The 27,387-nt window shown below is 44.2% G+C and overlaps 1 long non-coding RNA gene across 1 annotated transcript in view; it reads left to right on the top strand.

The window, feature by feature from the left end:
• Positions 1 to 27,387, top strand: part of LOC134943261 (uncharacterized) — a 79,754-nt gene that overhangs the window by 26,601 nt on the left and 25,766 nt on the right. The window contains exon 2 of the long non-coding RNA XR_010181441.1: positions 26,841 to 26,905. This is a non-coding gene — a long non-coding RNA (uncharacterized LOC134943261). The remainder of the gene's footprint in view (positions 1 to 26,840; positions 26,906 to 27,387) is intronic.

Here is a 27,387-nt window from a genome sequence, read left to right as displayed (position 1 = left end):
AACAGCACATGAAACACAAAAAAGTGACAGCCAGGACAGCACCCCTAACAGCACAGTGACACCACAGTGATAGGAACAGCACCCATACAGAGCACACACTGACCCCACCCGATGCCACCACCCTCAGAGAGAGACAGAGGTCTGTCTAAGCAAATCTAAGCGATGAGGCAAAAAATGGCACTTCTGCGCATGCGTATGCGGTGCAATGTGCACGCCCGAAATACTATTACAATGAACAATGTAGTTTCACACAAGGTCTAGCGAAGCTTTTCAGTCGCACTGCTGGCCGCAGAGTCATTGACATGAAGTGGGCGTTTCAGGGTGTCAACTGACCGTTTTCAGGGAGTGTTCGAAAAAAAGCAGGCGTGCCAGGAAAAATGCAGGCGTGGCTGGGAGAATACAGGGCGTGTTTGTGACGTCAAAACAGGAACTGAACAGTCTGAAGTCATTGCAAGCGCTAAGTAGGTATTGAGCTACTCTAAAACTGCACAAAAAAATGATGCCGCCGCTCTGCGATCCTTTCGTTCACACTTCTGCTAAGCTAAGATATACTCCCTGTGGGAGTGCTAGCGAGGAACAACTCAGAATGACCACCCAAGTCATGAGTGAAAATGGCGGTGACGCGCGTCTGTTTATATGGAATCCAAAACCTATGAGAGTCCAACCATGTGATGATGACGTTTTGCCTCGTTCTGGTTTCCGAGTCTGACGGGAGGTCCCGAGCCAGACTCGAATCTGGGCTCGGAGCATGAAGATCGGGGTGGGGGATCGGTTCTCTGAGAACCGAACCCGCTCATCTCTAGTTCCTGCCTGTATTATATAAGACTTGCTGGAAAACTTGTCACCTTACCTGTGTATCACATCCTGTATCAATACATCCTGGAACGTCCTGCACCTACCAACCCACAGACTTACTGGTTTTCTTTGCACAGTATATTCCTGCAAACAGCTACCATCATCTGCTAATCCAGCACAAGTTTCAGTGTGCTTCCATTTCAGCTAAGCTCCAGCTGGCTGATTACATCTCATCACCTGTACCATATACAGACATCCAGCTTCCATTACAGATCCTACCTGCAGAGGATGCATGTAAGATAGTGTATCCTGTTCTTCACTTTGTTTTCATGGTTAAAGCACCACACCCCTTCAAGTGATCTAGGTTTTGGAAGTGTTCAGCCTACAGTCAGGCAGTCTACCAGTGCCTCTGCCTTATTTTAATTTGTTCTGCCTGACTGCTCATGAGAGTTCTGTCCAATGAGTAAAACATCATCTGTGCACCCAGTTTCAACTTTATTGCTCAAAATGTGCGTCTTAATTGCATCTTAAGGGGGGTACTCACAGAGCGATCGCTGCTTAAAATCTATGCATTCTTACTAGATTGCTAAAATTTTAAGCAGCGATCACTCCGTGTGTACCCACATAGCGATAGCGATGCGCAGCCCCACGCATCGCTCGCGCTGGCCAATCTAGTAGGTCGCTCACTTCACCCGCTAGGTGAAATGAGTGCCCCCCCCGTCTCCCCCGCACGCTCAGCACACATCTCTCCCCAAATCGTCCCGTGAATACGTCCCTTTACACTCTGAGTGGCGTTTTGCTGCATCTGCAATGTGAATAAGACACGAAATTGTAATTAAAATAAGGTACGTTATTCGTCTCAGTTCGGCTGTCGTGCTGGGCGACTTGCAGTATATAGCGCATAGATGCTAAGTGTATGAGGGCAAATCTGTACAGTACACATGTACTTAAAGATGATGTAATTTGTTAGTTGTACAAGTAAGGCTTCATGGTTGCAATTTTCTTTACTAAGTACCATGAAGCTCCTCTGTGTCCGTTAATTATACGCGGAAATCAATTTTACCTAATTATATTATGGTTATGCTTTTTTCCATTAGCAGCCAAATGCTACATACAGTACAGTATATTATGACATATTTATGATAGCCTTCAAAATATCCATTTTTTTTTTTAGAATTCTAAGAAAATATATATTTACCTACACTCTATTTATTACTTATAAACACAACTTCAAGAATATAGTTTTCCATTTAAATTTATATGCATATTTCAGAAGGCAATAAAGGTTTCTGGTTGCTAAGAAGCAAACAGATTCCTACTTACATTAATTTTGCGTACATTGGGGGTCATTTCGAATCTGATCGCACGCTAGGGGTACAAAGCGTATCGTTGCTGAGCGATGGATATAACGAAGAATCCATTCGCACAGCCGATCGCAAGGAAGAAGGCGTTTGTGGGTGGCAACTGACCGTTTTCTGGTAGTGGTTGGAAAAACGCAGGCATGTCCAAGTGTTTGCAGGGCGGGTGTCTGACGTCAATTCCAGACACGAACAGGCTGATGTGATCGCAGTGGCTGAGTAAGTTCAAACCTACTTAGAAACTGCACACAACTTTTTTTGTAAGATTATGTAATTTGTTAGTAGTACAAGTAAGGCTTCATGGTTGCAATTTTCTTTACTAAGGCCCTCATTCCGAGTTGTTCGCTCGTTCTTTTTCATCGCATCGCAGCGATTTTTTGCAAACTGCGCATGCGCAATGTTCGCGCTGCGACTGCGCCAAGTAAATTTGCTATGCAGTTAGGTATTTAACTTACGGCATTACGAGGTTTTTTCTTCGTTCTGGTGATCGGAGTGTGATTGACAGGAAGTGGGTGTTTCTGGGCGGAAACTGGCCGTTTTATGGGAGTGTGTGTAAAAACGCTGCCGTTTCTGGGAAAAACGTGGGAGTGGCTGGAGAAACGGGGGAGTGTCTGGGCGAACGCTGGGTGTGTTTGTGACGTCAAACCAGGAACGAAACTGACTGAACTGATCGCAGTGGCAGAGTAAGTGTCGAGCTACTCAGAAACTGCTTAGAAATTTCTATTCGCAATTTTGAGAATCTTTCGTTCGCAATTTTGCTAAGCTAAGATTCACTCCCAATAGGCGGCGGCTTAGCGTGTGCAATGCTGCTAAAAGCAGCTTGCGAGCGAACAACTCGGAATGAGGGCCTAAGTACCATGAAGCTTCTCTGTGTCCGGGACCTCCATGGAACTTAATTATACGCGGAAATCAATTTTACCTAATTATATTATGGTTATGCTTTTTTCCATTAGCAGCCAAATGCTACATACAGTACAGTATATTATGACATATTTATGATAGCCTTCAAAATATCCATTTTTTTTTTAGAATTCTAAGAAAATATATATTTACCTACACTCTATTTATTACTTATAAACACAACTTCAAGAATATAGTTTTCCATTTAAATTTATATGCATATTTCAGAAGGCAATAAAGGTTTCTGGATGCTAAGAAGCAAACAGATTCCTACTTACATTCATTTAGCGTACATTGGGGGTCATTTCGAATCTGATCGCGCGCTAGGGGTTTTCGCTGCAGTGTGATCAGGTATAAACTGCACATGTGTATGCAACGCAATGCGCAGGCGCATCTTACGGGTACAAAGCGGATCGTTGCTGAGCGATGGATATAACGAAGAATCAATTCGCACAGCCGATCGCAAGGAAGAAGGCGTTTGTGGGTGGCAACTGACCATTTTCTGGTAGTGGTTGGAAAACCGCAGGCATGTCCAAGTGTTTGCAGGGCGGGTGTCTGACGTCAATTCCGGACACGAACAGGCTGAAGTGATCGCAGCAGCTGAGCAAGTTCAAACCTACTTAGAAACTGCACACAACTTTTTTGTAAGATTATGTAATTTGTTAGTTGTACAAGTAAGGCTTCATGGTTGCAATTTTCTTTACTAAGTACCATGAAGCTCCTCTGTGTCCGGGACCTCCATGGAACTTAATTATACGCAGAAATCAATTTTACCTAATTATATTATGGTTATGCTTTTTTCCATTAGCAGCCAAATGCTACATACAGTACTGTATATTATGACATATTTATTATAGCCTTCAAAATATCAATTTTTTTTTTGAATTCTGAGAAAATATATATTTACCTACACTCTATTTATTACTTATAAACACAACTTCAAGAATATAGTTTTCCATTTAAATTTATATGCATATTTCAGAAGGCAATAAAGGTTTCTGGTTGCTAAGAAGCAAACAGATTCCTAATTACATTCATTTAACGTACATTGGGGGTCATTTCGAATCTGATCGCACGCTAGGGGTTTTCGCTGCAGTGCGATCAGGTATAAACTGCACATGTGTATGCACCGCAATGCGCATGCGCGTCGTACGGGTACAAAGCGGATCGTTGCTGAGCGATGGATTTAACGAAGAATCCATTCGCACAGCCGATCGCAAGGAAGAAGGCGTTTGTGGGTGGCAACTGACCGTTTTCTGGTAGTGATTGGAAAAACGCAGGCATGTCCAAGTGTTTGCAGGGCGGGTGTCTGACGTCAATTCCGGACACGAACAGGCTGATGTGATCGCAGTGGCTCAGTAAGTTCAAACCTGCTTAGAAACTGCACACAACTTTTTCGTAAGATTATGTAATTTGTTAGTAGTACAAGTAAGGCTTCATGGTTGCAATTTTCTTTACTAAGGACCTCATTCCGAGTTGTTCGCTCGTTCTTTTTCATCGCATCACAGCGATTTTTCGCAAACTGTGCATGCGCAATGTTCGCGCTGCGACTGCGCCAAGTAAATTTGCTATGCAGTTACTTATTTTACTCACGGCATTACAAGGTTTTTTCTTCGTTCTGGTGATCGGAGTGTGATTGACAGGAAGTGGGTGTTTCTTGGCGGAAACTGGCCGTTTTATGGGAGTGTGTGTAAAAACGCTGCCGTTTCTGGGAAAAACGCGGGAGTGGCTGGAGAAACGGGGGAGTGTCTGGGCAAACGCTGGGTGTGTTTGTGACGTCAAACCAGGAACGAAACTGACTGAACTGATCGCAGTGGCAGAGTAAGTGTCGAGCTACTCAGAAACTGCTTAGAAATTTCTATTCGCAATTTTGAGAATCTTTCGTTCGCAATTTTGCTAAGCTAAGATTCACTCCCAATAGGCGGCGGCTTAGCGTGTGCAATGCTGCTAAAAGCAGCTTGCGAGCGAACAATTCGGAATGAGGGCCTAAGTACCATGAAGCTCCTCTGTGTCCGGGACATCCATGGAACTTAATTATACGCGGAAATCAATTTTACCTAATTATATTATGGTTATGCTTTTTTCCATTAGCAGCCAAATGCTACATACAGTACATTATATTATGACATATTTATGATAGCCTTCAAAATATCCATTTTTTTTTAGAATTCTAAGAAAATATATATTTACCTACACTCTATTTATTACTTATAAACACAACTTCAAGAATATAGTTTTCCATTTAAATTTATATGCATATTTCAGAAGGCAATAAAGGTTTCTGGATGCTAAGAAGCAAACAGATTCCTACTTACATTCATTTAGCGTACATTGGGGGTCATTTCGAATCTGATCGCACGCTAGGGGTTTTCGCTGCAGTGTGATCAGGTATAAACTGCACATGTGTATGCAACGCAATGCGCAGGCGCGTCTTACAGGTACAAAGCGGATTGTTGCTGAGCGATGGATATAACGAAGAATCCATTCGCACAGCCGATCGCAAGGAAGAAGGCGTTTGTGGGTTGCAACTGACCGTTTTCTGGTAGTGGTTGGAAAAACGCAGGCATGTCCAAGTGTTTGCAGGGTGGGTGTCTGACGTCAATTCCGGACACGAACAGGCTGAAGTGATCGCAGCAGCTGAGTAAGTTCAAACCTACTTAGAAACTGCACACAACTTTTTTGTAAGATTATGTAATTTGTTAGTTGTACAAGTAAGGCTTCATGGTTGCAATTTTCTTTACTAAGTACCATGAAGCTCCTCTGTGTCTGGTACCTCCATGGAACTTAATTATACGCAGAAATCAATTTTACCTAATTATATCATGGTTATGCTTTTTTCCATTAGCAGCCAAATGCTACACACAGTACTGTATATTATGACATATTTATTATAGCCTTCAAAATATCAATTTTTTTTTTGAATTCTGAGAAAATATATATTTACCTACACTCTATTTATTACTTATAAACACAACTTCAAGAATATAGTTTTCCATTTAAATTTATATGCATATTTCAGAAGGCAATAAAGGTTTCTGGATGCTAATAAGCAAACAGATTCCTATTTACATTTCATTTAGCGTACATTGGGGGTCATTTCGAATCTGATCGCACGCTAGGGGTTTTCGCTGCAGTGCGATCAGGTATAAACTGCACATGTGTATGCACCGCAATGCGCATGCGCGTCGTACGGGTACAAAGCGGATCGTTGCTGAGCGATGGATTTAACGAAGAATCCATTCGCACAGCCGATCTCAAGGAAGAAGGCGTTTGTGGGTGGCAACTGACCGTTTTCTGGTAGTGATTGGAAAAACGCAGGCATGTCCAAGTGTTTGCAGGGCGGGTGTCTGACGTCAATTCCGGACACGAACAGGCTGATGTGATCGCAGTGGCTGAGTAAGTTCAAACCTACTTAGAAACTGCACACAACTTTTTCGTAAGATTATGTAATTTGTTAGTTGTACAAGTAAGGCTTCATGGTTGCAATTTTCTTTACTAAGGCCCTCATTCCGAGTTGTTCGCTCGTTCTTTTTCATCGCATCGCAGCGATTTTTTGCAAACTGCACATGCGCAATGTTCGCACTGCGACTGCGCCAAGTAAATTTGCTATGCAGTTAGGTATTTTACTCACGGCATTACGAGGTTTTTTCTTCGTTTTGGTGATCGGAGTGTGATTGACAGGAAGTGGGTGTTCCTGGGCGGAAACTGGCCATTTTATGGGAGTGTGTGTAAAAACGCTGCCGTTTCTGGGAAAAACGCGGGAGTGGCTGGAGAAACGGGGGAGTGTCTGGGCGAACGCTGGGTGTGTTTGTGACGTCAAACCAGGAACGAAACTGACTGAACTGATCGCAGTGGCAGAGTAAGTGTCGAGCTACTCAGAAACTGCTTAGAAATTTCTATTCGCAATTTTGAGAATCTTTCGTTCGCAATTTTGCTAAGCTAAGATTCACTCCCAGTAGGCGGCGGCTTAGCGTGTGCAATGCTGCTAAAAGCAGCTTGCGAGCGAACAACTCGGAATGAGGGCCTAAGTACCATGAAGCTCCTCTGTGTCCGGGACCTCCATGGAACTTAATTATACGCGGAAATCAATCTTACCTAATTATATTATGGTTATGCTTTTTTCCATTAGCAGCCAAATGCTACATACAGTACAATATATTATGACATATTTATGATAGCCTTCAAAATATCCATTTTTTTTTTAGAATTCTAAGAAAATATATATTTACCTACACTCTATTTATTACTTATAAACACAACTTCAAGAATATAGTTTTCCATTTAAATTTATATGCATATTTCAGAAGGCAATAAAGGTTTCTGGATGCTAAGACGCAAACAGATTCCTACTTACATTCATTTAGCGTACATTGGGGGTCATTTCAAATCTGATCACACGCTAGGGGTTTTCGCTGCAGTGTGATCAGGTATAAACTGCACATGTGTATGCAATGCAATGCGCAGGCGCGTCTTACGGGTACAAAGCGGATCGTTGCTGAGCGATGGATATAACGAAGAATCCATTCGCACAGCCGATCGCAAGGAAGAAGGCGTTTGTGGGTGGCAACTGACCGTTTTCTGGTAGTGGTTGGAAAAACGCAGGCATGTCCAATAGAGATGAGCGGGTTCGGTTTCTCTGAATCCGAACCCGCCAGAACTTCATGTTTTTTTTCACGGGTCCGAGCGACTCGGATCTTCCCGCCTTGCTCGGTTAACCCGAGCGCGCCCGAACGTCATCATGACGCTGTCGGATTCTCGCGAGGCTCGGATTCTATCGCGAGACTCGGATTCTATATAAGGAGCCGCGCGTCGCCGCCATTTTCACACGTGCATTGAGATTGATAGGGAGAGGACGTGGCTGGCGTCCTCTCCGTTTAGAATAGATTAGAGAGACACTTGATTTACTAATTTTGGGGAGCATTAGGAGTACTCACTACTCAGTACAGTGCAGAGTTTTGCTGATAGTGACCAGTGACCACCAGTTTTATTTATAATCCGTTCTCTGCCTGAAAAAAGCGATACACAGCACACAGTGACTCAGTCACATACCATATCTGTGTGCACTGCTCAGGCTCAGGCCAGTGTGCTGCATCATCTATTATCTATATATAATATTATATATATCTGTCTGACTGCTCAGCTCACACAGCTTATAATTGTGGGGGAGACTGGGGAGCACTACTGCAGTGCCAGTTATAGGTTATAGCAGGAGCCAGGAGTACATAATATATTATATAGTGAGTGACCACCAGACACACAGTGCAGTTTATTTAATATATCCGTTCTCTGCCTGAAAAAAGCGATACACACAGTGACTCAGTCAGTCACATACCATATCTGTGTGCACTGCTCAGGCTCAGGCCAGTGTGCTGCATCATCTATATATATTATATATCTGTCTGACTGCTCAGCTCACACAGCTTATAATTGTGGGGGAGACTGGGGAGCACTACTGCAGTGCCAGTTATAGGTTATAGCAGGAGCCAGGAGTACATAATATTATATTAAAATTAAACAGTGCACACTTTTGCTGCAGGAGTGCCACTGCCAGTGTGACTAGTGACCAGTGACCTGACCACCAGTATATATAATATTAGTAGTATACTATCTCTTTATCAACCAGTCTATATTAGCAGCAGACACAGTACAGTGCGGTAGTTCACGGCTGTGGCTACCTCTGTGTCGGCAATCGGCAGCCCGTCCATAATTGTATATACCACCTAACCGTGGTTTTTTTTTCTTTCTTTATACATACATACTAGTTACGAGTATACTATCTCTTTATCAACCAGTCTATATATTAGCAGCAGACACAGTACAGTGCGGTAGTTCACGGCTGTGGCTACCTCTGTGTCGGCACTCGGCAGCCCGTCCATAATTGTATATACCACCTAACCGTGGTTTTTTTTTCTTTCTTTATACATACATACTAGTTACGAGTATACTATCTCTTTATCAACCAGTCTATATATTAGCAGCAGACACAGTACAGTGCGGTAGTTCATGGCTGTGGCTACCTCTGTGTCGGCACTCGGCAGCCCGTCCATAATTGTATATACCACCTAACCGTGGTTTTTTTTTCTTTCTTTATACATACATACTAGTTACGAGTATACTATCTCTTTATCAACCAGTCTATATATTAGCAGCAGACACAGTACAGTGCGGTAGTTCACGGCTGTGGCTACCTCTGTGTCGGCACTCGGCAGCCCGTCCATAATTGTATATACCACCTAACCGTGGTTTTTTCTTTCTTTCTTTATACATACATACTAGTTACGAGTATACTATCTCTTTATCAACCAGTCTATATATTAGCAGCAGACACAGTACAGTGCGGTAGTTCACGGCTGTGGCTACCTCTGTGTCGGCACTCGGCAGCCCGTCCATAATTGTATATACCACCTAACCGTGGTTTTTTTTTCTTTCTTTATACATACATACTAGTTACGAGTATACTATCTCTTTATCAACCAGTCTATATTAGCAGCAGACACAGTACAGTGCGGTAGTTCACGGCTGTGGCTACCTCTGTGTCGGCACTCGGCAGCCCGTCCATAATTGTATATACCACCTAACCGTGGTTTTTTTTTCTTTCTTTATACATACATACTAGTTACGAGTATACTATCTCTTTATCAACCAGTCTATATATTAGCAGCAGACACAGTACAGTGCGGTAGTTCACGGCTGTGGCTACCTCTGTGTCGGCACTCGGCAGCCCGTCCATAATTGTATATACCACCTAACCGTGGTTTTTTTTTCTTTCTTTATACATACATACTAGTTACGAGTATACTATCTCTTTATCAACCAGTCTATATATTAGCAGCAGACACAGTACAGTGCGGTAGTTCACGGCTGTGGCTACCTCTGTGTCGGCACTCGGCAGCCCGTCCATAATTGTATATACCACCTAACCGTGGTTTTTTTTTCTTTCTTTATACATACATACTAGTTACGAGTATACTATCTCTTTATCAACCAGTCTATATATTAGCAGCAGACACAGTACAGTGCGGTAGTTCACGGCTGTGGCTACCTCTGTGTCGGCACTCGGCAGCCCGTCCATAATTGTATACTAGTATCCAATCCATCCATCTCCATTGTTTACCTGAGGTGCCTTTTAGTTGTGCCTATTAAAATATGGAGAACAAAAATGTTGAGGTTCCAAAATTAGGGAAAGATCAAGATCCACTTCCACCTCGTGCTGAAGCTGCTGCCACTAGTCATGGCCGAGACGATGAAATGCCAGCAACGTCGTCTGCCAAGGCCGATGCCCAATGGCATAGTACAGAGCATGTCAAAACCAAAACACCAAATATCAGTAAAAAAAGGACTCCAAAACCTAAAATAAAATTGTCGGAGGAGAAGCGTAAACTTGCCAATATGCCATTTACCACACGGAGTGGCAAGGAACGGCTGAGGCCCTGGCCTATGTTCATGGCTAGTGGTTCAGCTTCACATGAGGATGGAAGCACTCAGCCTCTCGCTAGAAAACTGAAAAGACTCAAGCTGGCAAAAGCACCGCAAAGAACTGTGCGTTCTTTGAAATCCCAAATCCACAAGGAGAGTCCAATTGTGTCGGTTGCGATGCCTGACCTTCCCAACACTGGACGTGAAGAGCATGCGCCTTCCACCATTTGCACGCCCCCTGCAAGTGCTGGAAGGAGCACCCGCAGTCCAGTTCCTGATAGTCAGATTGAAGATGTCAGTGTTGAAGTACACCAGGATGAGGAGGATATGGGTGTTGCTGGCGCTGGGGAGGAAATTGACCAGGAGGATTCTGATGGTGAGGTGGTTTGTTTAAGTCAGGCACCCGGGGAGACACCTGTTGTCCGTGGGAGGAATATGGCCGTTGACATGCCAGGTGAAAATACCAAAAAAATCAGCTCTTCGGTGTGGAGGTATTTCACCAGAAATGCGGACAACAGGTGTCAAGCCGTGTGTTCCCTTTGTCAAGCTGTAATAAGTAGGGGTAAGGATGTTAACCACCTCGGAACATCCTCCCTTATACGTCACCTGCAGCGCATTCATAATAAGTCAGTGACAAGTTCAAAAACTTTGGGTGACAGCGGAAGCAGTCCACTGACCAGTAAATCCCTTCCTCTTGTAACCAAGCTCACGCAAACCACCCCACCAACTCCCTCAGTGTCAATTTCCTCCTTCCCCAGGAATGCCAATAGTCCTGCAGGCCATGTCACTGGCAATTCTGACGAGTCCTCTCCTGCCTGGGATTCCTCCGATGCATCCTTGCGTGTAACGCCTACTGCTGCTGGCGCTGCTGTTGTTGCCGCTGGGAGTCGATGGTCATCCCAGAGGGGAAGTCGTAAGCCCACTTGTACTACTTCCAGTAAGCAATTGACTGTTCAACAGTCCTTTGCGAGGAAGATGAAATATCACAGCAGTCATCCTACTGCAAAGCGGATAACTGAGTCCTTGACAACTATGTTGGTGTTAGACGTGCGTCCGGTATCCGCCGTTAGTTCACAGGGAACTAGACAATTTATTGAGGCAGTGTGCCCCCGTTACCAAATACCATCTAGGTTCCACTTCTCTAGGCAGGCGATACCGAGAATGTACACGGACGTCAGAAAAAGACTCACCAGTGTCCTAAAAAATGCAGTTGTACCCAATGTCCACTTAACCACGGACATGTGGACAAGTGGAGCAGGGCAGGGTCAGGACTATATGACTGTGACAGCCCACTGGGTAGATGTATGGACTCCCGCCGCAAGAACAGCAGCGGCGGCACCAGTAGCAGCATCTCGCAAACGCCAACTCTTTCCTAGGCAGGCTACGCTTTGTATCACCGCTTTCCAGAATACGCACACAGCTGAAAACCTCTTACGGCAACTGAGGAAGATCATCGCGGAATGGCTTACCCCAATTGGACTCTCCTGTGGATTTGTGGCATCGGACAACGCCAGCAATATTGTGTGTGCATTAAATATGGGCAAATTCCAGCACGTCCCATGTTTTGCACATACCTTGAATTTGGTGGTGCAGAATTTTTTAAAAAACGACAGGGGCGTGCAAGAGATGCTGTCGGTGGCCAGAAAAATTGCGGGACACTTTCGGCGTACAGGCACCACGTACAGAAGACTGGAGCACCACCAAAAACTACTGAACATGCCCTGCCATCATCTGAAGCAAGAAGTGGTAACGAGGTGGAATTCAACCCTCTATATGCTTCAGAGGTTGGAGGAGCAGCAAAAGGCCATTCAAGCCTATACAATTGAGCACGATATAGTAGGTGGAATGCACCTGTCTCAAGTGCAGTGGAGAATGATTTCAACGTTGTGCAAGGTTCTGATGCCCTTTGAACTTGCCACACGTGAAGTCAGTTCAGACACTGCCAGCCTGAGTCAGGTCATTCCCCTCATCAGGCTTTTGCAGAAGAAGCTGGAGGCATTGAAGAAGGAGCTAAAAGGGAGCGATTCCGCTAGGCATGTGGGACTTGTGGATGCAGCCCTTAATTCGCTTAACAAGGATTCACGGGTGGTCAATCTGTTGAAATCAGAGCACTACATTTTGGCCACCGTGCTCGATCCTAGATTTAAAGCCTACCTTGGATCTCTCTTTCCGGCAGACACAGGTCTGCTGGGGTTGAAAGACCTGCTGGTGACAAAATTGTCAAGTCAAGCGGAACGCGACCTGTCAACATCTCCTCCTTCACATTCTCCCGCAACTGGGGGTGCGAGGAAAAGGCTCAGAATTCCGAGCCCACCCGCTGGCGGTGATGCAGGGCAGTCTGGAGCGACTGCTGATGCTGACATCTGGTCCGGACTGAAGGACCTGACAACGATTACGGACATGTCGTCTACTGTCACTGCATATGATTCTCTCAACATTGATAGAATGGTGGAGGATTATATGAGTGACCGCATCCAAGTAGGCACGTCACACAGTCCGTACTTATACTGGCAGGAAAAAGAGGCAATTTGGAGGCCCTTGCACAAACTTGCTTTATTCTACCTAAGTTGCCCTCCCACAAGTGTGTACTCCGAAAGAGTGTTTAGTGCCGCCGCTCACCTTGTCAGCAATCGGCGTACGAGGTTACATCCAGAAAATGTGGAGAAGATGATGTTCATTAAAATGAATTATAATCAATTACTCCGCGGAGACATTGACCAGCAGCAATTGCCTCCACAAAGTACACAGGGAGCTGAGATGGTGGATTCCAGTGGGGACGAATTGATAATCTGTGAGGAGGGGGATGTACACGGTGATATATCGGAGGGTGAAGATGAGGTGGACATCTTGCCTCTGTAGAGCCAGTTTGTGCAAGGAGAGATTAATTGCTTCTTTTTTGGGGGGGGTCCAAACCAACCCGTCATATCAGTCACAGTCGTGTGGCAGACCCTGTCACTGAAATGATGGGTTGGTTAAAGTGTGCATGTCCTGTTTTGTTTATACAACATAAGGGTGGGTGGGAGGGCCCAAGGACAATTCCATCTTGCACCTCTTTTTTCTTTTCTTTTTCTTTGCATCATGTGCTGATTGGGGAGGGTTTTTTGGAAGGGACATCCTGCGTGACACTGCAGTGCCACTCCTAGATGGGCCCGGTGTTTGTGTCGGCCACTAGGGTCGCTAATCTTACTCACACAGTCAGCTACCTCATTGCGCCTCTTTTTTTCTTTGCGTCATGTGCTATTTGGGGAGGGTTTTTTGGAAGGGACATCCTGCGTGACACTGCAGTGCCACTCCTAGATGGGCCAGGTGTTTGTGTCGGCCACTAGGGTCGCTAATCTTACTCACACAGTCAGCTACCTCATTGCGCCTCTTTTTTTCTTTGCGTCATGTGCTGTTTGGGGAGGGTTTTTTGGAAGGGACATCCTGCGTGACACTGCAGTGCCACTCCTAGATGGGCCCGGTGTTTGTGTCGGCCACTAGGGTCGCTAATCTTACTCACACAGCTACCTCATTGCGCCTCTTTTTTTCTTTGCGTCATGTGCTGTTTGGGGAGGGTTTTTTGGAAGGGACATCCTGCGTGACACTGCAGTGCCACTCCTAGATGTGCCCGGTGTTTGTGTCGGCCACTAGGGTCGCTAATCTTACTCACACAGCTACCTCATTGCGCCTCTTTTTTTCTTTGCGTCATGTGCTGTTTGGGGAGGGTTTTTTGGAAGGGCCATCCTGCGTGACACTGCAGTGCCACTCCTAGATGGGCCCGGTGTTTGTGTCGGCCACTAGGGTCGCTAATCTTACTCACACAGCTACCTCATTGCGCCTCTTTTTTTCTTTGCGTCATGTGCTGTTTGGGGAGGGTTTTTTGGAAGGGACATCCTGCGTGACACTGCAGTGCCACTCCTAGATGGGCCCGGTGTTTGTGTCGGCCACTAGGGTCGCTTATCTTACTCACACAGCGACCTCGGTGCAAATTTTAGGACTAAAAATAATATTGTGAGGTGTGAGGTATTCAGAATAGACTGAAAATGAGTGTAAATTATGGTTTTTGAGGTTAATAATACTTTGGGATCAAAATGACCCCCAAATTCTATGATTTAAGCTGTTTTTTAGTGTTTTTTGAAAAAAACACCCGAATCCAAAACACACCCGAATCCGACAAAAAAAATTCGGTGAGGTTTTGCCAAAACGCGTTCGAACCCAAAACACGGCCGCGGAACCGAACCCAAAACCAAAACACAAAACCCGAAAAATTTCTGGCGCTCATCTCTAATTGTCCAAGTGTTTGCAGGGCGGGTGTCTGACGTCAATTCCGGACACGAACAGGCTGAAGTGATCGCAGCAGCTGAGTAAGTTCAAACCTACTTAGAAACTGCACACAACTTTTTTGTAAGATTATGTAATTTGTTAGTTGTACAAGTAAGGCTTCATGGTTGCAATTTTCTTTACTAAGTACCATGAAGCTCCTCTGTGTCCGGGACCTCCATGGAACTTAATTATACGCAGAAATCAATTTTACCTAATTATATTATGGTTATGCTTTTTTCCATTAGCAGCCAAATGCTACATACAGTACAGTATATTATGACATATTTATGATAGCCTTCAAAATATCCATTTTTTTTTTTAATTCTAAGAAAATATATATTTACCTACACTCTATTTATTACTTATAAACACAGCTTCAAGAATATAGTTTCCCATTTAAATTTATATGCATATTTCAGAAGGCAATAAAGGTTTCTGGATGCTAAGAAGCAAACAGATTCCTATTTACATTCATTCAACGAAGAATCCATTCGCACAGCCGATCGCAAGGAAGAAGGCGTTTTTGGGTGGCAACTGACCGTTTTCTGGTAGTGGTTGGAAAAACGCAGGCATGTCCAAGTATTTGCAGGGCGGGAGTCTGACGTCAATTCCGGACACGAACAGGCTGAAGTGATCGCAGCAGCTGAGTAAGTTCAAACCTACTTAGAAACTGCACACAACTTTTTTGTACCGCTCGGCTGCACAGGCGTTCGCACACTGGCAAAGCGAAAATACACTCTATAGGTGGCGACTATCTGATCACAGCGCTGCAAAAAGTAGCTAGCGAGCGATCAACTCGGAATGACCCCCATAGGCCCTCATTCAGACCTGATCTTAGATCAGTCACACAGACATGCTGAGGGACGCCCAGCGCAGGGCTACTCGGTTCCCCTATTTGAATTTTGGACTGCGCTGCAGCCCCCCCCCCAGAAGCCTCCACTGATGGTAACAATTTAGGGGCAACCATTTGGTGTTCAGAAATGTGTTTTTGGGGGTTGGGTATGGAATCCCAGAGTCCTGGATCCCGGTGGTCAGAATATCGATGCCGGGATCGCGGCCACCAGAATACCGGCAGTGGGGCGAGCGCTAGGAAGCCACAGGTTCTATTCCCACTCTATAACTGTTGTGGACACCCATGAGTTGGAATTGCCCTTGCCCAGCTGCCGGCATTCTCTGCGGTCGGGATCCCGGCGTCGGTATTCTGACTGCCGGTATGTTGACTACATCCCGTCTTTTGCACTACAAGAATACAGTATGTTAAATCAATTATCTGAAGAATGAAACATGGTGTTTAGGCCTAATGGTATTACTGTTATTGCTTCATTACTATGTGGTGTTATACTAAGCATATACTGTATTGGAGGTATTTCTAGAAAAGTGATTATTACTTGGAAGAACGAGACACCTACTCTGTGTAATAACTACCTGGTAGTTCATCCCTTACACAATAGATACAGGTCTCTGAATTAAGCTTTGGTGAGAGATAAAGTGGACGGAGATAAAGTATCAGCCAATCAGCTCCTAACTGCCATGTTACTGGCTGGGTTTGAAAATGACAGTTAGGAGCTGATTGGGTGATGCTTTATCTCTCTCCAAGGCTTAGTAAATAGACCTCACAATGTTGTAATGCTTTGAAAAATTATCCTGACGGTCCCTGGTGTATCTGTCACTTCCCGTGCTCTTTATTTCTAAGATACTGGTGGGTAATTAACAACCAATATATTGCTCATAATTTATTTTCAGACTTCCCAATTACAATGTACAGTAAGCCATATATTTCATGGAAGCACACCAAGCTATACCGGCCTTCACACGTGTACAATACTGGGGTTCATATTGTTTTAAAGATCCTGTCCCACATTTTTTTGAAGAGTTTTTAAGGCTGATTCCTAGTCTTGGGTGCTTAAATAAACCCAAGCCTTGCACCAATTGGATGCCCTTTAGAGGTTCATAGTACTACTAATCTTGGTATTTTTGTCTTATTTGATTACTGTTGTTGGTTTTTACTTGTTCACGGAACCTGACCCTTGTGAAAATTTAAATATTAGTGAGGCTTTTTTTTATAACTTGATGATTTAGCATTGCGGATCATTAAATTACAACACTTTACCGAACCTCTTTGGATGGTGTAATGGTTAGCATTACTGCCTCAAAGCACGGAGGTCAGGGGTTTGATTCCCACCATGGCACTAACTGTGTGGAGTTTGTATATTCTCCCTGTGCTTGTGTGGGATTCCTCTGTGTGCTCTGGTTTCCACCCACAATCCAAAAATATACTGTTAGGTTAATTGGCTTCCAACAAAAATCAACCCTAGTGTTTTAGTGTGTGCATGTACATTGGCAGACTAGATGGGCCACGTGCTTCTATGTTTCTGCTATTAACTAGTAGTGGCATCTAGCAGGTGACTGTAGCTACATGTATAGAACATAAGAGGCAAGTTATCAACGAATGATAAAACTCATTGATAAATGGGCCCTTAAGTTCTAATTGAAAATTCTGTTGGAAACTGTGAAAACCATGTCTACAGGTGAACATTAGAGTAACCTGGTTTGAGGATTAAATAAAAACCTGATGTAAAACCATGTAATACTTGGTATATATGGTCAAATTCACATTTTCTTTTTGCTTGTATGGTCTAGTTCCTGTTGCATTTCACAAAAATGTGCATTCATTTTGAAAGCCAGGGCAATGAGGCTTTTACGCTACTTCTCAGCCTCTGTTGGAGTCATAACTTCAACCTCATTAGTCAAAGCCTTTTTACGAGCTAGCCAAAGACGGAACTCTTCAGTCCTTTAACTTTGCTTTAAAAAGCTAAATAAAAGTGGAAATTGCACATCAAATTTATATCTAAAGGACCCTGCATTTTGAACCACTCTTCTAAAATGTGAATTATTCTTTGAAAATTGGATAGGCCAAGCAAATTCTTTTAATGCTTTTTATTTGCTTTTATTCTTGAACATTCATTTCCTAAAATTGTAAGAGCATGTTTCATAAAACCGATTACTCTATGATTTTGTGTTCCTGTTTTTTTCCGAGCTACTATTTGTGGAAATAAAATGGATTTATTTGATTGCACTTTGATAGAATTCCTCATAAGGTTCAGATAAGCTGCATTTTATCTTTTTTCTTTTATAACATAATGAATATATAAATAATTTAGCAAAAGTCTGAAGATAACTCATTAATTTAAAATGGTTTGAAAGCTTAATTTTGCTAATTCAAAATTTTTTCCTTCAATCACCATCCCGTAGTAGCGATATTTGTATGGCTGTTGGATAATTCTAGTAACACATATACAGTACTATAACCTTCAAAATATTCCCTAGCAGATGTTCTTCATTAGCCATAGATTCCCACTAACTACTGTAAGCTCTGTACACATCAGATCACATCCCCATATTTGATTACAGACATGATCTTCAAAAATTCTATTTGTATTTAAACCCTCATCGCTAGAAGTAAATACTGTAACTAACCAGAGATTTCAGTGTAACCCTCTTCGTAACCATAAACATGCCTCGATTAAGTCTAAAATTGGATTCTGGGAAAATGGATATTTGGCAGTAAAGCATAAAATTCCCTCACAGACCCAGGGTCGGACTGGCCCACAGGGGTGCAGGGGAAACCACTGGTGGGCCCTAGTGCCTGAGGGCCCACTCCTTCCTCTAGGGATCAGGTTCCAGACTGTGCACTTGTATTATACATGGTAGATATGTTGCATTACACTGCACTGAACTATTGTGCATTTCAAGCCTCTGTGGAGGCTGGTCACACCCCCTTTATAGGCTGGTCACACCCCTAAATATGGGCCCCTATCATTGCATTCCCCCGGTGGGCCCTTCATATCCCAGTCCGACACTGCACAGACCCATAACCTCACAGCTAACAGAACAAATTAAAAGATTCTATATTTTTTATTAATTGTATGCTTCCTAAATCATAGGTCGTTATCCCTAGACACAGTTACCATTCTATAACAATTCAATACTTCATTATAAATGAAATTACTGTATGCTGTTATGGACTAACTATATAAATATGAGTTAGGGGAGTTTAACGTCAAAGGGAATATATCCTGGCAAGTACCGGCCCCTGCTTGTAAAAAGCCTGATATGTTTTACATAATGATATTTTGACCAGTAAAGTAATTCATTTTATAATGAAGGATTGCTTTGTTAAAGGGGTATGGGTCATTAGGTCGACCACTATTGGTCAACATGCATAGGTGTGCGCACGGGGGGTTCCTGGTGCACACAGGCACCCCCTAATGACCGGCACCCAGGGGTGTATCTTCCTACTGGCCAGGATGGCACTTGCCAGGGGCGCCGGCCAAGGGGGGGGGGGGGGGGGGGCGCAGCCCAGCAGTGCCACCCGCGCCAGGGGGTAGAATGACATAGTAGTTCTCACTGAGTACATCCCTTAGCAGTGCTCATCCACTGCCGGACTCTCAGAAGCGTATTGCACTCTGACATTCTCTGTGACTACAGTCACAATGATGGTGAATATAGCCGGGGAGTGGGACACCTCCTCTTCCTCATCCGCTCTCCTTCTCATTGGTCCCACACGGTCTGTCACCAACCAATCAGCACCTGTCAGCAGTGCAGCATGAGCATACCTGTACATTGTCTGCGGTACCGTAGCTGCACTGAATGGTCTATCCTGGCAGTCTGGATCACAGCTTACAAAGAGCTCTGTATGGAGAGGTATCTAGACCAGTGACTGCCTGTCCAGCTGTGTTGAGACTACAAGTCCCAGCACACCTTGTCAACTGGATTTGCTGGGACATGTAGTGCCATCTAGAGATGAGCGGGTTCGGTTCCTCGGAATCCGAACCCGCCCGAACTTCAGGTTTTTTTTACACGGGGCCGAGCGACTCGGATCTTCCCGCCTTGCTCGGTTAACCCGAGCGCGCCCGAACGTCATCATCCCGCTGTCGGATTCTCGCGAGGCTCGTATTCTATCGCGAGACTCGGATTCTATATAAGGAGCCACGCGTCGCCGCCATTTTCACACGTGCATTGAGATTGATAGGGAGAGGACGTGGCTGGCGTCCTCTCCGTTTAGACTAGAGTACTAGAGAGAGACACAAATTTTGGGGAGCATATTATTAGGAGGAGTACTACTTGCTGCTGATAGTGTGACCAGTGACCACCAGTTTAATTAATCCGTTCTCTGCCTGAAAAAAACGATACACAGTGTGACACAGTCACATACCATATCTGTGCTCAGCCCAGTGTGCTGCATCATATGTAATACTGTATATCATTATCTGACTGTGCTGAGTGCTCACTGCTCACACAGCTTAATTGTGGGGGAGACTGGGGAGCAGTTATAGCAGGAGTACATATTTTAAGTACAGTGCACACTTTTGCTGCCAGAGTGCCACTGCCAGTGTGACTGACCAGTGACCACTGACCACCAGTATTGTGATTGTCTGCTGACCACCAGTATATTGTGATTGTCTGCCTGAAAAAGTTAAACACTCGTCGTGTGGTGTTTTTATAAACGCATTCTGCAGACAGTGTCCAGCAGGTCCGTCATTACATAATATATACCTGTCCGGCTGCAGTACTAGTGTGATATATATATATATATATATTTTAATTTTATCTCATTATCATCCAGTCTATATTAGCAGCAGACACAGTATGGTAGTCCACGGCTGTAGCTACCTCTGTGTCGGCAGTCGCTCGTCCATCCATAATTGTATACCACCTACCCGTGGTTTTTTTTTTTCTATCTTCTTGATACTAGTAGCTTACTTTAGGAGTCTGCAGTGCTGACAGACAGTGTCCAGCAGGTCCGTCATTACATAATATATACCTGTCCGGCTGCAGTACTAGTGTGATATATATATATATTTTAATTTTATCTCATTATCATCCAGTCTATATTAGCAGCAGACACAGTACGGTAGTCCACGGCTGTAGCTACCTCTGTGTCGGCAGTCGCTCGTCCATCCATAATTGTATACCACCTACCCGTGGTTTTTTTTTTTCTATCTTCTTGATACTAGTAGCTTACTTTAGGAGTCTGCAGTGCTGAGTCTGACAGACAGTGTCCAGCAGGTCCGTCATTACATAATATATACCTGTCCGGCTGCAGTACTAGTGTGATATATATATATATTTTAATTTTATCTCATTATCATCCAGTCTATATTAGCAGCAGACACAGTACGGTAGTCCACGGCTGTAGCTACCTCTGTGTCGGCAGTCGCTCGTCCATCCATAATTGTATACCACCTACCCGTGGTTTTTTTTTTCCTATCTTCTTGATACTAGTAGCTTACTTTAGGAGTCTGCAGTGCTGACAGACAGTGTCCAGCAGGTCCGTCATTACATAATATATACCTGTCCGGCTGCAGTACTAGTGTGATATATATATATATATTTTTTAATTTTATCTCATTATCATCCAGTCTATATTAGCAGCAGACACAGTACGGTAGTCCACGGCTGTAGCTACCTCTGTGTCGGCAGTCGCTCGTCCATCCATAATTGTATACCACCTACCCGTGTTTTTTTTTTTTTCTATCTTCTTGATACTAGTAGCTTACTTTAGGAGTCTGCAGTGCTGAGTCTGACAGACAGTGTCCAGCAGGTCCGTCATTACATAATATATACCTGTCCGGCTGCAGTACTAGTGTGATATATATATATATATTTTAATTTTATCTCATTATCATCCAGTCTATATTAGCAGCAGACACAGTACGGTAGTCCATGGCTGTAGCTACCTCTGTGTCGGCAGTCGCTCGTCCATCCATAATTGTATACCACCTACCTGTGGTTTTTTTTTTTTTCTATCTTCTTGATACTAGTAGCTTACTTTAGGAGTCTGCAGTGCTGAGTCTGACAGACAGTGTCCAGCAGGTCCGTCATTACATAATATATACCTGTCCGGCTGCAGTACTAGTGTGATATATATATATATATATATTTTAATTTTATCTCATTATCATCCAGTCTATATTAGCAGCAGACATGAAATGATGGGTTGGTTAAAGTGTGCATGTCCTGTTTATACAACATAAGGGTGGGTGGGAGGGCCCAAGGACAATTCCATCTTGCACCTCTTTTTTCTTTCATTTTTCTTTGCGTCATGTGCTGTTTGGGGAGTATTTTTTTGAAGGGCCATCCTGCGTGACACTGCAGTGCCACTCCTAGATGGGCCAGGTGTTTGTGTCGGCCACTAGGGTCGCTTATCTTACTCACACAGCTACCTCATTGCGCCTCTTTTTTTCTTAGCTTAGTTTAGTCATCCAGCGACCTCGGTGCAAATTTTAGGACTAAAAATAATATTGTGAGGTGTGAGGTGTTCAGAATAGACTGAAAATGAGTGGAAATTATGGTTTTTGAGGTTAATAATACTTTGGGATCAAAATGACCCCCAAATTCTATGATTTAAGCTGTTTTTTAGTGTTTTTTGAAAAAAACACCCGAATCCAAAACACACCCGAATCCGACAAAAAAAATTTGGTGAGGTTTTGCCAAAACGCGGTCGAACCCAAAACACGGCCGCGGAACCGAACCCAAAACCAAAACACAAAACCCGAAAAATTTCAAGTGCACATCTCTAGTGCCATCACACCTAGAAAGGGATTATTAACTGTATGTATGTGTGCATATATCCCCTCGGTCTCCCTGCCTGCACCCTCCTTGTAATTCCCCCTTAGTGTCACTGCCCGCACCATCCCTGTAACTGCCCCCTCAGTGACCCTGCTCATACACTCCTGTAATTCCCTCTCAGTGTCCCTGCCCGCACCCTTCCCATATTTCCCCCTCAGTCTCCCTGCCTGCACCTTCCCCGTAATTCCACTCTCAGTCTCCCTGCCTGCACCCTCCTCGTAATTCCATCTCAGTGTCCCTGCCCGCACCCTCCTCGTAATTCCCCCTCAGTGTCCCTACCCGCACCCTCCCCGTAATTCCCTGTCAGTGTCCCTGCCTGCACACTCCTGTAATTCTCCCTCAGTGTCCCTGCCCACACCCTCCCCGTAATTCCCTGTCAGTGTCCCTGCCTGCACACTCCTGTAATTCCCCCTCAGTGTCCCTGACCTCAGCCTCCCTGTGACTCCCCCCTCAGTGTCCATGCCTGCACACTCCTGTAATTCCCCCTCAGTGTCCCTGCCCGCACCCTCCCTGTAATTCTCCCTCAGTGTCCCTGCCCACACCCTCCCCGTAATTCCCTGTCAGTGTCCCTGCCTGCACACTCCTGTAATTCCCCCTCAGTGTCCCTGACCTCAGCCTCCCTGTGACTCCCCCCTCAGTGTCCATGCCTGCACACTCCTGTAATTCCCCCTCAGTGTCCCTGCCCGCACCCTCCCTGTAATTCTCCCTCAGTGTCCCTGCCCACACCCTCCCGTAATTCCCTGTCAGTGTCCCTGCCTGCACACTCCTGTAATTCCCCCTCAGTGTCCCTGACCTCAGCCTCCCTGTGACTCCCCCCTCAGTGTCCATGCCTGCACACTCCTGTAATTCCCCCTCAGTGTCCCTGCCCGCACCCTCCCTGTAATTCTCCCTCAGTGTCCCTGCCCACACCCTCCCCGTAATTCCCTGTCAGTGTCCCTGCCTGCACACTCCTGTAATTCCCCCTCAGTGTCCCTGACCTCAGCCTCCCTGTGACTCCCCCCTCAGTGTCCATGCCTGCACACTCCTGTAATTCCCCCTCAGTGTCCATGCCTGCACACTCCTGTAATTCTCCCTCAGTGTCCCTTCCCACACCCTCCCTATAATTGCTCCTCAGTGTCCCTGACCTCAGCCTCCCTGTAAGCCCTCCACCTCATTGTCCCTACACGCACCATCCCTGTAATTCCCCCCCCACCCCAGTGTCCCTGACCTCAGCCTATCTGTAACTCTCCCCTCTGTGTCCCTTGGAGGTGTGGGCAGTTCCTTACTTTGCCAGGGGCGCTCAGACCCCTAGATACACCCCTGCCGGCACCCCCCGCACGTCACGCCTGCTCATCTGATCATCACTGTCTGTGTGCTGCTGTTGTAGCAGTGCTACTACAGCAACACACAGATAGCGATGATCAGATCACCTGCTATGCATCGCTGGTCCCGCTGCGCTGTCGCCGGTCAGAGAGAGTTGTTGTGGGTGGCTGGCCGCACAGCCCAGCCCACCCACTGTCATGATCCATGTGACTGCATCGCGATGTGACGTGCTGACATCACACCACGCGCCCTCCCTCCCTTCCTTCCTCCCTGCCCGCACTGCGCTGTTCTCCCGGCTCCCACCCGCGCTCAGTCTCTCCCCAGTGACTCCATGTGTGTGCCCTGCCCTGCCATTTCCTACAGCCCGGCCAACACAAGGGTTATTACTTTATGTTACTATATATATATATATATATATATATATATATATATATGTATAAAACAATAAACAATACCCACCTTCTGTGCTAAGTACATTTATTTAGTATATAATAGGAGATATGCTGCTGTTCTCACTGAGTTCCCTGTTAGCCGTAACCAAAAAATAATTATACACAACAATAGTGAATGAGCGCCCCAATTTTACGGGTATAACCGGATTTACATTAATCGGTTGTTGTTCACTTCAAGTTCAATTACCATTATTATTAAAGTACACACTTTATCACATTATAAAAGATAGGGAGTAGTACAACATACTATAGGCATTTCACAATTATAAGGGTCAATATTACATAACTACATAAAACCCGTTTCCTACACCATCACTCCTCCACCAATGGGGATTAGAAGGAAGTGATGTAAGGGATATTTTGTAATAAAAGGAGGGAACTGCTCTGACACTCACATATCCGAATGGGTGTTGGATGATAGATAGACAGTGTCTCGTTAGACAGTCAATAGATAGACACCACATGTTAGACAGACATTAAGTCAACAGATCGACATGAAAAAGGTAAACAGGGTCAAAAGCCATAATATGCCTCGAACGATATTATTTTTATGCTCACATCCCCAACTTGGGGACTATTAAATATAAAATTAATATTAAATATGAATTATTCTAGCAGTTTCTCGGTCCAGCGGTGCTGGAGGGTTTTATCACTATTATGTAGTATGTGTTCAATTGAGAATTTACTTAATATGTCCCCTGCAGTTATAAGTAATGCCCATTATGAGGGGAGCTGTTTATCCTGGGAAATTGCTCTTAGACCTAATTAGGTTGTCTGTGAGCCAACAGTTACTGATTAAATACTCTAATATTTAATGCTTTAATATTACCATCAGTCTCACAAGAGACTTTTTGACCTTATCTCCTTTAGCAAATATTTGAGTATGACTGAAGGGACGTTTGACATTAACACTATAGGTACCTACCATCCACTAATAGTAGTGAGAACCAATGTTTATATGATAATACATTTGTCAGGTTGAATTGACCTTTGGAACTTCCTTCAAACCAGACTGACCTTTGTTCTGATATTTTTTCATTAATTTGAAAATTCCGGTATGTGACCTTTTTTTTTGTATATTAAGGTGTTTATGCGGGTGCTTATTTGAAAGTCTGTTTGAGTACATTTACCATGGACTCATGGTATATTTGTCAGTAGGAGACATAATATTAATGTTTCTCCAGTAGGTTTTATTGATATGGATAAAGAATCTCATGTCTGATTAACTAGCCCAAAGTGTCCATAGGGGGTAATTCAGACCTGATAGCAGCAGGAAATTTGTTAGCAATTAGACAAAACCATGTGCACTGCAGGTGGTAACATGTGCAGAGAGAGTTAGATTTGGGTGGTTATATTGTTTCTGTGCAGGATAAATACTGGTTGCTTTATTTTTACACTGCAATTTAGATTTCAGTTTGAACACACCCCACCCAAATCTAACTCTCTCTGCACATGTTACATCTGCCCCACCTGCAGTGCACATGGTTTTGCCAAACGGCTAACAAATTTTCTGCTGCGATCAACTCTGACTTAGGCTCATAGTGCGCACGTAATTGATGTTCAGTTCTTTCACATCTGAAGATATGTGTCTCTATAGAAATAAATTAGATCACTTATATTCATTATTATTCTTTTCCATTTATTCCTTTCTTCTTATACCTTGGGTTTCCTTTCTTCATTTTCAGCTATGATAATGGCAATATTTTGTGGTATATACATTGTCATAGTTCCAGTTTCTTTGTAACATACTGTAATGTATGGTTGTTGTTGTTTTTTTAAAGTATGTTTTAAAAAAAATTGTATCAACATATTGAGAAACAGTCTAAGTTATGTGTTCTGCATTTGTAGCTAAACCCTGATGAAGCCTCACCAAGAGACTAAACGCATTGGGATTGTCTTATAATTGTTATCTCTGATCTTCGGGAGAAGGAATTTTCTGTCAAAATATGGACACTATGCTATCAAATTTATCATTTGTACAATCTTATGTAAAATGGACTTTTAGGAAACGTATGAAATTGGAACACATAGGCTGATAGCGGTGCTATCATTGGCCTCAGCACTCCCGGAAATCGCGGCACGACACATCCCCATTTTCAGCAAATCCGGCTGGTAGGACCTGTTTGCCGGGAAACTGCCCTTTGGATCATCTATACGATCCAACCTGAATAACCCCTGTGTTATATATCAAGCACAAAGTTTCTTCACATCACATAATTAATTTCATTAGTAGACAAAGATTATTGTAGTTGAAACTCAGTGGTGGGACTATAAGTGGGGAGAGGACTCTTATACTCAGAGCTGCTGTATGCAGACCTAGGAGGACATTTAATGATGACATGAATCCCAGATACAACAACTGCGCATCTTTTGATCTGAGAACACCGATGTCATCTCCACAATGTGCAGGAGAAATGTTTCAGCTGTGGGGACTTTACATATTATAAATATTTTATTGGTAGTTTCTTACATACTGTATGAATGCAAGTCTTGAATACTTTATTTTTAATTGTTATATTAAAATAATGTATAGTAGTAGCTCTTCTTTACTATTTCTTCCATATGAAAATGAAGGAATACTGTACATCATGTTTGAAGTAAAAAGATTAGAAAATGAAAGCAAGTGTCACGGGTGTCCTTCACCCATAGACGCTACACTAAATCTTTCTTTTTCTTTTTTTAGTGCCAACACCCAGGCCTACAATTTCCTACACTCTTCCGGAGCGGACGTGGGAACAGCCCTTGTCAGTAGGTTTTGAAGAACAGTTTTACATAAACATATATACATTAGAGATGAGCGGGTTTCGTTCCCTGAGAATCAAACCCACCTGAACTTCACCACCCGGGCCCAGATCCGAGTCAGGCTCGGGATTTCCCGCTTGACTCAGAAACCAGAATGAGGCAAAACGTCATCATCCTGCTGTCGGATTCTCACGAGGTTTGGATTCCATATAAGGAGCCGCACGTCCCCATCATTTTCACTCCAGCATTGGAGAGTGTAGAGAGAGGACGTGTCTCCGTCCTCAGTGTCCTCAGTATCATGTCTTGTGCTGCATCTGTCCAGTCACAGTGGTTGTGTCCTCTGCTGCCATATGTTCGGTGCTGTCTAGTGGTGCTGTGTTGTGCTGCATCAGTACAGTGGTGGTGTCTTGTGCTGCATCAGTCCAGTCACAGTGGTTGTGTCCTCTACTGCCAAATGTCCAGTGCTGCTGTATAAGTCCAGTCCATTG

The sequence above is a fragment of the Pseudophryne corroboree genome, chromosome 7 (assembly GCF_028390025.1).
Source record: "Pseudophryne corroboree isolate aPseCor3 chromosome 7, aPseCor3.hap2, whole genome shotgun sequence".
NCBI lineage: Eukaryota > Metazoa > Chordata > Amphibia > Anura > Myobatrachidae > Pseudophryne > Pseudophryne corroboree.
Note: the sequence above shows the minus strand (reverse complement) of the source record. Positions and strands in the feature narration are given on the sequence as shown.